At 48.2% G+C, this 9,609-nt stretch overlaps 1 protein-coding gene across 2 annotated transcripts in view; it reads left to right on the top strand.

Annotated features, from left to right (window-relative positions):
- Window positions 1-710: 710 nt before the first annotated feature.
- The window catches only part of ppef1 (protein phosphatase, EF-hand calcium binding domain 1), a 107,522-nt gene continuing 98,623 nt past the window's right edge, over window positions 711-9,609 (top strand). For both annotated transcript variants that reach the window (XM_078559579.1, XM_078559578.1), the window contains exon 1: window positions 711-963. The gene's annotated coding sequence lies outside the window, so the exon portion shown is untranslated. The remainder of the gene's footprint in view (window positions 964-9,609) is intronic.

The raw sequence follows: 9,609 nt of genomic DNA, 5'->3' as shown, positions 1-9,609 counted from the left end.
CAGCCAGCAACACCCACATCCCGTAAATGAATAAAAAAAAGCAGCCAGCAGAATTCCCACCATTGCTATCAGCTGTCTGAATCCATGTGGATGGGATTATGGAAGATAGAGGTTTTAGAATCATAAAACCATAGAATGTTTATGGCACAGAAAGAGGCCACTCGACCCATCGTGCCTGTGCCAGCCAAAAAACAAACTACCCTGTTTAATCCTACTTTCCTGCATTTGGTCTGTAGCCCTGCAGGTTACGGGCACTCGAGGTGCACATCCAGTTGAGTTGAGGGTTTCTGCCTCTACCACCCTTTCAGGCAGTGAGTTCCAGACCTCCACAACCCCCTGGGTGAAACCATTTTTCCTCTTCTCTGCTCTAATCTTTCTACCAATCCCTATAAATCCATGCTCCCTCATCACTGACCTCTCTGCTATAGTAAATAGGCCCTTCCCATCCACTCTATCCAGGCCCCTCACAATTTTGTACATCTCAATCAAATCCCCCCTCAGCCTCCTCTGTTCCATTGTTTGCACTGCCTTCTCGATTTATTGCTTATCAAAGCAAATCTTTGCTGCCAAGAGGATTTTCTTCCCAAAGAGCCAGTGTTTCTGGAGGGTTGCTGCTGCTTTAAACCAGTCATGTGACTGCACATTCAACCCTGATAATATCGAGCACATCAGCACAGGCTGCACACAGCACAGCTGATAGCGGAGTGCTGCATGGAGACAGAGGAGAAAAGCAGCCTGTCCACAGCAGGAGCAATGTGAGATTCTCACGGTTGGTTAAGGGGGCTGCACAGAGCTATGTGACTGCTGAACTGACTTCATGGTGCCTGAAAGGCTCTTTTTTTTGAGGGGGTTTCTCGAGCTGTTGACCTTTCGAAAGCTGTTTGAAAATGGAAGCGGATTCGCTTGTAGTAGACACGATGACATTCAGATCTCACTGATCTGACTCTGCACACCAGTGGTCAGGTAATGAGCGCCATCGTTTGCAATTGCTGATGCTGAGCTATGTACTGACGGAGAAGTGTTCTCTGGCTTCCGAATGTGTTCAGCCCGGTTTTATCCATAATTATTATTGTCTTGATGGTTAATAAACGCACACAGTTACCAAAAAGGTGAATTAGCATAAAGCCAAGTGGGTGGGAATTGAAAAGTGATTTGTATTTTGGTTGTACTTTTAATGTGCAGGGGACTGAGACTAATTGGACAGCTGTTTCAAAGGGCTGGCAAAAGCACAATGGGCTGAATGGCCTCCTCCTTTGCTGGATGATTCTATAACATGGTAAATGTTCATCACTTGTAGTAGCAGATGAGGGAGGGAGATGACTAAAGGGATGATTGAGGTGTTGGGTTTTGAAGGTGGATGGGGAAGTGCAAGATTTTAGACATGGAGAGTGGGGGGTGGGGGGTGCTGGAGGCCAGAGGCTGATCACTCGGGTTGCCAACCATCCAGGATTGGCCTGGAGTCTCCAGGAATTGAAGATCAGTCTCCAGGACACTGAGAAAAATCATCCGGACATTAAAAAAGATTGTTTTTTGTTTAAATTTTCTTTGAACATTTCTCTTCACCAAATATAAAGATATTGAAAATGGGGCAATAAAGGCTGTTTGGCTGTCAGTCAAGCATCATCCAATTGGATAATGAGTCATTTTACTTTCCAATTGGCTTGGGAAGGCAGTACGTCACAAGGATGGAGGTTTTGGCCGACTAATGGCTGGACCGTGGGAGCAAGCCACGTGACGAAACCTCCAGGAATCCATTTAATCACAGTTGGCAACCTTACTGATCACTGATGTCGAAACGATTGGCTGAGTGCGCACTAGGTCAGTGAGCCAGTTCATCGGGCTGGAGGAGATTACTCAGGCAACGGAGAGATCTATACGTCAGCATGAGAAATTTGGATTCACCGGGATACAGGACAAGGGGTGACAGGCAAACGGAATGTAATGTGGGTGGCAGAGTTCGGTAAGAGTTGAAGTCTCTGTAGTGGTAAGGAAAGCATTTGGAAAGCCGAACATATGAACATTTGAATTAGGAGCAGAAGTAGGCCACTCGGCTCCTCGAGCCTGCTCTGCCATTCAATAAGATTGTGGCTGATTTGATTGTAACCTCAACCCCACATTCCCGCCTACCCCCGATAGCCTTTGGATCTTGGTGAAGGTGGGGATGATGCGTGTTTGGTGATGTGAGCAGTGTGGAGATGCTGGAAATTTAGGAATAGTTGCTCCTGATGAGCTAGTGGATATGGGGTTTGAAGTTCAGCTTGCACTGACAGTGGCTACTGTAACACAAGGCTACACAAGAACAGGAAGATCCCGGTTGTGTCTCTGCATTGTTGGATTTTCCCAGGATTGAATTCTTCTTTCTTAGCTCGGGGAAGTGAAGCACCCTTAATCCAGCCCCAAGTGCAAGCACGTAACAAACCAGAGACAAATAAAACCGTAATCTCTGGGTTATTTGCCAGCAAGAGGAGAGATGGGAAGAGAGGGAGAAGCAATATGTGGCACGGTGCAGGAGGGAGGACTTCGAATTCTCGTGGCATTGGGTCCAGTTCTGGGGCAGGAGGCACCCATTCCAAAGGACAGGTTGCACCTCAACAGGACTAGGACCATTGACCCTGCTCACCAGTGTGGTTGGGGAGGGTTTAGACTAAATTGGCAGAAGAGTAGGCACCGGCATGTAGAAGTAGAAAAGAGGAATAAGGTAGCTAAAGGAGGGAGAGTTTTGGATAGTACTAGAGCAGGAAGTAGTATCATTTACCTGGGAGCAGACTAAGGAATACATGGAATACAAAAACAAGTTTGCAATGCGTGTATGTTGTGGTGAACTCTATACACAAACAAATGTGAGGTAAAGGCAATAACAGAAATGTGGATTCAAGATGGAGGCAATGGTGGCTTAGTAGTAATGTCACCAGACTAGTAATCCACAGGCCTTGGGTTCAATCCTGGCACAACAGCTGGTGGAATTTGAATTTAATTAATAAATCTGGAATATAAAGCTAGCAATGAAACTATCCTCAACTGTTGTAAAAACCCATCTGGTTCATTAATGTCCAAATCTGCTGCCCTTACCAGGTTTGGCCTACATATGACTCCAGACCCAATGTGGTTGACTCTTAACTGCCCTCTGAAATGGCCTAGCAAACCGCTCAACTGAAGAAAAATTAGGGATGGGCAACAAATGCTGACCTTGCAAGCGACACACACATCCCATAAAAGAATTTTTTTTAAATGGTGAGGGTGTGTGCTTAATATTCACTGATTAAAGGTCTTCAGAAAAGGGAGGTGGGGCGGAAGTACTGATTAGGGAAGACATTGAAGAAAGGATGTCCTTGAAGGGCCAGGGACAGAATCCATTTGATTAGAGTTGTGAAGCAAAAAGGGCCTGATCACAATATTTGGGATATTCTATAGGCCTCCAAATAGTGATAGATAAAGGAACAAATCTGCAGGGAAATCACAGAAATGTGCAAGAGCTATTGAGTGATGATGCTGGGGGGTTTTAATTACCCAAATATTGATCGGGATAATGTTGGAGTAAAGGGTAAGGTGGTGGGAGAGGAATTTCCAAAATGTGTTCAGGAGAATCTCCTTGATCAGCATGTCCTTGGTCCAACTAGGAAGGAGGCATTAAGATAAAAGCAAAAAACTGCGGATGCTGGAAATCCAAAACAAAAATAAAAATACCTGGAAAAACACAGCAGGTCTGGCAGCATCTGCAGAGAGGAACACAGTTAACGTTTTGAGTCCGTATGACTCTTCAACAGAACTAAGCAAAAATAGAAAAGAGGTGAAATATAAGCTGGTTTAAGGGCGGGGGGTGGGGGGGGGGGGGGGGGGGGGGGGGGTGGGACAGGTAGAGCTGGATAGAGGGCCAGTGATAGGTGGAGATAGCCAAAAGATGTCACAGACAAAAGAACAAAGAGGTGTTGAAGGTTGTGATATTATCTAAGGAATGTGCTAATTAAGGGTAGAAAGCAGGACAAGCAAGGTACAGATAGTCCTAGTGGGGGTGGGGTGAAGGGAAGTGATCGAAATAGGCTAAAAGGTAGAGATAAAACAATGGATGGAAATACATTTAAAAATAATGGAAATAGGTGGGAAAAGAAAAATCTATATAAATTATTTTAAAAAAAAGAGGGGGATCGGAAAGGAGGTAGGGATAGAGGAGAGAGTTCATGATCTAAAATTGTTGAACTCAATATTAAGTCCCAAAGGCTGTAAAGTGCCTAGTCGGAAGATGAGGCGCTGTTCCTCCAGTTTGCGTTGAGCTTCACTGGAACAATGCAGCAGGCCAAGGACGGACATGTGGGCATGAGAACAGGGTGGAGTGTTGAAATGGCAAGTGACAGGGAGGTCTGGGTAATGTTTGCGGACAGACCGAAGGTGTTCTGCAAAGCGGTCACCCAGTCTGCGTTTGGTCTCTCCAATGTAGAGGAAGCCGCATTGGGAGCAGCGAATGCAGTAGACTAAATTGATGGAAGTGCAAGTGAAATGCTGCTTCACTTGAAAGGAGTGTTTGGGTCCTTGGACGGTGAGGAGAGGGGAAGTAAAGGGGCAGGTGTTGCACCTTCTGCGGTTGCATGGGAAGGTGCCGTGGCAGGGGGTTGAGGTGTAGGGGGTGATGGAGGAGTGGACCAGGGTGTCCCGGAGGGAACGATCCCTGCAGAATGCCGCCGGGGGGGTGAAGGGAAGATGTGTTTGGCGGTGGCATCATGCTGGAGTTGGCGGAAATGGCGGAGGATGATCCTTTGAATACGGAGGCTGGTGGGGTGATAAGTGAGGACAAGGGGGACCCTATCATGTTTCTGGGAGGGAGGAGAAGGCGTGAGGGCGGATGCGTGGGAGATGGGCCGGACACGGTTGAGGGCCCTGTCAACCACCGTGGGTGGAAAACCTCGGTTAAGGAAGAAGGAGGACATGTCAGAGGAACTGTTTTGGAAAGTGGCATCATCAGAACAGATGCGACGGAGGTGAAGGAACTGAGAGAATGGGATGGAGTCCTTACATGAGGCGGGGTGTGAGGAGCTGTAGTCGAGGTAGCTGTGGGAGTCGGAAGGCTTGTAATGAATATTGGTGGACAGTCTATCACCAGAAATTGAGACAGAGAGGTCAAGGAAGGGAAGGGAAGTGTCAGAGATGGACCAGGTGAAAATGATGGATGGATAGACAGGAGTCAGACACTCACAGAGACTACGTGAAGATCTATGGAGTGTCCTCACCGCATGTTGTCATCATCCTCCTGCAATCAAGTGACTATTAGGGCCTCCACTGTGTCTCCATGACAGGAGCATTCTCACAGAGGGTCACCTCACTGCCTGTCATCATCATCCTCCACAAATCTGGCAGCTATGAGGGCTTCCCAAGTGCCTGCCTCATCTGGCCAATGAAAGCACCTCATCCCCATCATTGTCGCCACTGAGGATCCCCTCACCCTCATCCCCGTCAGCATCCTCCTCATTAGAGGAGACCTCCAGCTCCTCCATCTCCTCCTCAGCCAGCTCGTCTCCCCGTTGCAGCGCCAGGTTGTAAAGGGCACAGCAGACGATGACGATGTGTGACTCCCTCTGTGGAACAGTATTGTAGGGCTCCACCAGACCGGTCCAGGCACCGGAACCTCATCTTCAGCATCCCGATGGTTTGCTCCACCAAGGTGTGAGTTGCAGCCTGAGCCTCGTTCTACCGTCGCTCTGATGCAGTCTGAGGCTGCTGCACGGGTGTCATCAGCCACGGCCTCTGTGGGTAGCCCTTTTCCCCTGAGGAGCCAAACCTGCAGCTTCTGTGGACCCTGGAAGGCTGTAGGGCTCTGCAAGTGACTGAGGATGTAGGAGTTGTGCACACTCCCTGGAAACCATGTAGACCTGCAGGATGAGCTTCTGGTGGTCACATACCAGCTGCACATTCAGTGAGTGGAAGCCCTTGCGGTTGATGAAGTCCACCGTGTGTAGCAATGGAGACCTGAGCGCCACATGAGTGCAGTTGATCACACCCTGCACCTGTGGGAATCCCGAGATCAGGGTGAATCCAATGGCTCTTGCATCCTGGCTGTCCTGGTCCTGGGCGAAATGCACAAAGTTGTGTGCCATGGAGAAGATGGCATCCGTGACCTCATGGATGCATTTGTGGGTGGCGGATTGTGAGATCCCACAGGGGTCACCTGTAATGCCCTGAAAGGAGTCACTGGCATAGGAATTGAGTGCCGCAGTCACTTTCACAGCCACTGGCAGTGGATGCCTTCCATGTCCCCGTCGTGCCAAATCCTGCAGTAGCTGGCAGATGTGACTCACCAGTTCCCTAGACATGCGCAGTCTTCAGCGACACTGGTTCTCGGTCATCTGCAGGAATGAAAGGCGGTGTCTATAGACCCTGGGGTCTCTAGGCGCCGACCAGCGACAGCTTGCTGTGGCTCTCCGGTGGCGTGTGTGGGAGCCCCAGCCGCCCCTTCTTCACGAGGGTGCTGCTCCTCCCTCAGCACAGCCTGGAGCCTCAGTCGCCCTCTCCTCCATTGTCTTCGCTCTGTGTAAGCCTTGAGGCATGCAGCTGGTTCACAAGGCTCCATGATCCTGATCTACTCCTCCTGCAGGATGAAAGAGAGAGACACGTGGTCAGCATGGGTGTACTAAGAACCTGTCCTGTTTAAGTGTGAAGGCCCCATAACATTCCCCGGAGAGTGCTGGTCACCACTTGGATGGTCAGAGTTTAGTGCGCTGCATGGCTGCCCGAAACCCCACTCACCTCCGTCCCACTCCACCTGACCGATTGGCAGCAGCTTTGCCCATTGGACTGCCTGCTGTGCTCTCAGCTCAGGCACAGGCATTCTCCTAACTCGCGCTGCAAGTCTGCACTGTTAGCTTGAACCATGGGGGAAGACTGGTCCAAAGCGGGATATTGACATTGCAAGAGGCTATGAGTGCCTCCACCAGTGACTGTGCCATGGCAGCTTTAGCAAGGAGATTGTACAGTCACCCAACTGTTTTGCAGCCTACTAAAATGCTCATTAGTTTGCAGTCTGTGTGAGGTGGTTTGGCGGGGTGCTGTGGGGTGAAAAGCTCTGGAGCACTTGCTGGCACTTTGCTGCTTCTGTGTTGCTTGAGTGGGCAGATAAGGTAGAAGCCCGACTCCAATCATATCAATGTGGCTGCACCTGAACTGTCTCAGTTGCAGAGGAATGGTCACTTTATACAGGTTTCCCTACTTGGCCACTTCCATCCCCCACCCTAACCCCACCCTGAATGCGACATATTCAATGGCTGGCCGTTGCCCCCCACCACCACCAGTCACCTCGATGGCAGGGCTGCCCTTAACCCCGACCCCCAGCGCCCCTCAAGCTCAAAGTCCAACAGGTGACCCCATGGTGAGCCTTGCACAATGTTACTGTGTACTCACCTCCGAGTTCCCCTCAAAGTGCAGCCCGCCAAGTGCACGTTGCTTATGTGCTACCGACATCAGGCTGACTGGTCTATAATTCCCTGTTTTCTCTCTACCTCCCTTTTTAAATAGTGGGGTTACATTAGCTACCCTCCAATTTGTAGGAGCTGTTTCAGAGTCTATAGAATCTCGGAAGATGACAACCAATGCATCTACTATTTCTAGGACCACTTCCTTAAGTGCTCTGGGATGTAGATTATCAGGCCCTGGGGATTTATCGACCTTCAATCCCATCAATTTCTCCAACACCATTTCCCTACTAATACTGATTTCTTTCAGTTCCTCCCTCTCACTAAACCCTGTGTTCCCCAACATTTCTGGAATGTTATTTGTGTCCTCCTTTGTGAAGACAGAACTAAAGTATGTATTTAGTTGGTCAGCCATTTCTTTGTTCCCCATTATAAATTCCCCTGTTTCTGACGTAAGGGACCTACATTTGTCTTCACCAATCTTTTTCTCTTCACATACCTATAGAAACTTTTACAGTCAGTTTTTATGTTCCCTGCAAGCTTACTCTTGTACTCTATTTTCCCCTTCTTAATGAATCCCTTGGTCCTCCTTTGCTGAATTCTAAAGTGCTCCCAATCCTCAGGTCTGTTGTTTTTTCTGGCCAATTTGTATGCCTCTTCCTTGCATCTAATACTATCTCTAATTTCCCTTGTAAGCCATGGTTTGGCCACCTTTCCTGTTTTACTTTTGTGCCAGACGGGAATAAACAATTGTTGCAGTTCACCCATGCACTCTTTGAATGTTTGCCGTTGCCTAACCACCCTTTAAGTAACGTTTCCCAATCCATCATAGCCAACTCGCACCTCGTACCATCGTAGTTTCCTTTATTAAGATTCAGGACCCTAGTCTCAGAATCAACTACGTCACTCTCCATCTTGATGAAGAATTCTATCATATTATGGTCACTCATCCCCAAGGTGCCTCGCACAACTAGATTGCCAATTATTCCTTTCTCATTACACAATACCCAGTCTAGGGTGGCCTGTTCTCTAGTTGGTTCCTCAACGTATTGGTCCAGAAAAACATCCAGTACACACTCCAGGAATTCCTCCTCTATGGTATTGTTACTAATTTGATTTGCCCAATCTATATGCAGATTAAGGTCACCCATAATTATAGATGTTCCTTTATTGCATGTGTCTCTAATTTCCTATTTAATGCCATTCCAAACATCACCACTACAGTTTGGGGGTCTCTATACAACCCCCACGAAAGTTTTTTGCCCCTTAGTGTTTCTCAGCTCTACAGATACAGATTCCACATCATCGGAGTGAATACCTTTCCTCACCATTGCGTTAATTTCCTCTTTAACCAGCAATGCAACTCCACCGCCTTTTCCTTTTTGTCTGTCCTTCCTAAATACTATTCAGTTCCCATCCCTGGTCACCCTGCAGCCATGTCTCCGTAATCCCGACTATATCATACCTGTTTACATCTATTTGCGCGGTTAATTCATCCACTTTATTGTGAGTGCTCCTTGTGTTAAGGCACAAAGCCTTAAGGCTTGTCTTTTTAACATTACTTGTCATGTTCCCACTATTTTTCACTGAGGCCATGTTTGATCCTTGCCCTTGATTTCTCTCCCTATCACTTTTCTTATTCCCCTTTCTGTCTTTTGTTCTTGTCCTTGATTCGTCTTCCTCTGACTCCTTGCATAGGTTCCCATACCCCTGCCATTTTAGTTTAAACCCTCCCCAACCACTCTAGCAAATATTCCCCCTAGGACATCAGTCCCGGTCCTGCCCAGGTGTAACCCGTCCGGTTTGTACTGGTCCCACCTCCCCCAGAACCAGTCCCAATGTCCCAGGAATCTGAAACCCTCCCCCTCACACCATCTCTTCAGCCACGTATTCATCCAATATATCCTGCTATTTCTACTCTGACTAACACATGGCACTGGTAGTAACCCTGAGATCACTACCTTTGAGGTCCTACTTTTCAACTTACTTCCTAACTCCCATATTCTGCTTTTAGGACCTCATCCCTTTTTTTACCCATGTCGTTTGTGCCAATGTGTACCACGGCCACTGGCTGTTCACCCTCCCCCTTCAGAATGTCCTGTAGCTGCTCTGAGACATCCTTGACCCTAGCACCAGGGAGGCAACATACCATCCTGGAGTCTCGTTTGCAGCCACAGAAATGCCTATCTGTTCCCCTTGCAATCGAATCCCCTAT

The sequence above is a fragment of the Cetorhinus maximus genome, chromosome 16 (assembly GCF_964194155.1).
Source record: "Cetorhinus maximus chromosome 16, sCetMax3.hap1.1, whole genome shotgun sequence".
In the NCBI taxonomy this organism is placed as follows: domain Eukaryota; kingdom Metazoa; phylum Chordata; class Chondrichthyes; order Lamniformes; family Cetorhinidae; genus Cetorhinus; species Cetorhinus maximus.
This window is presented reverse-complemented; position numbering and strand designations above follow the sequence as displayed.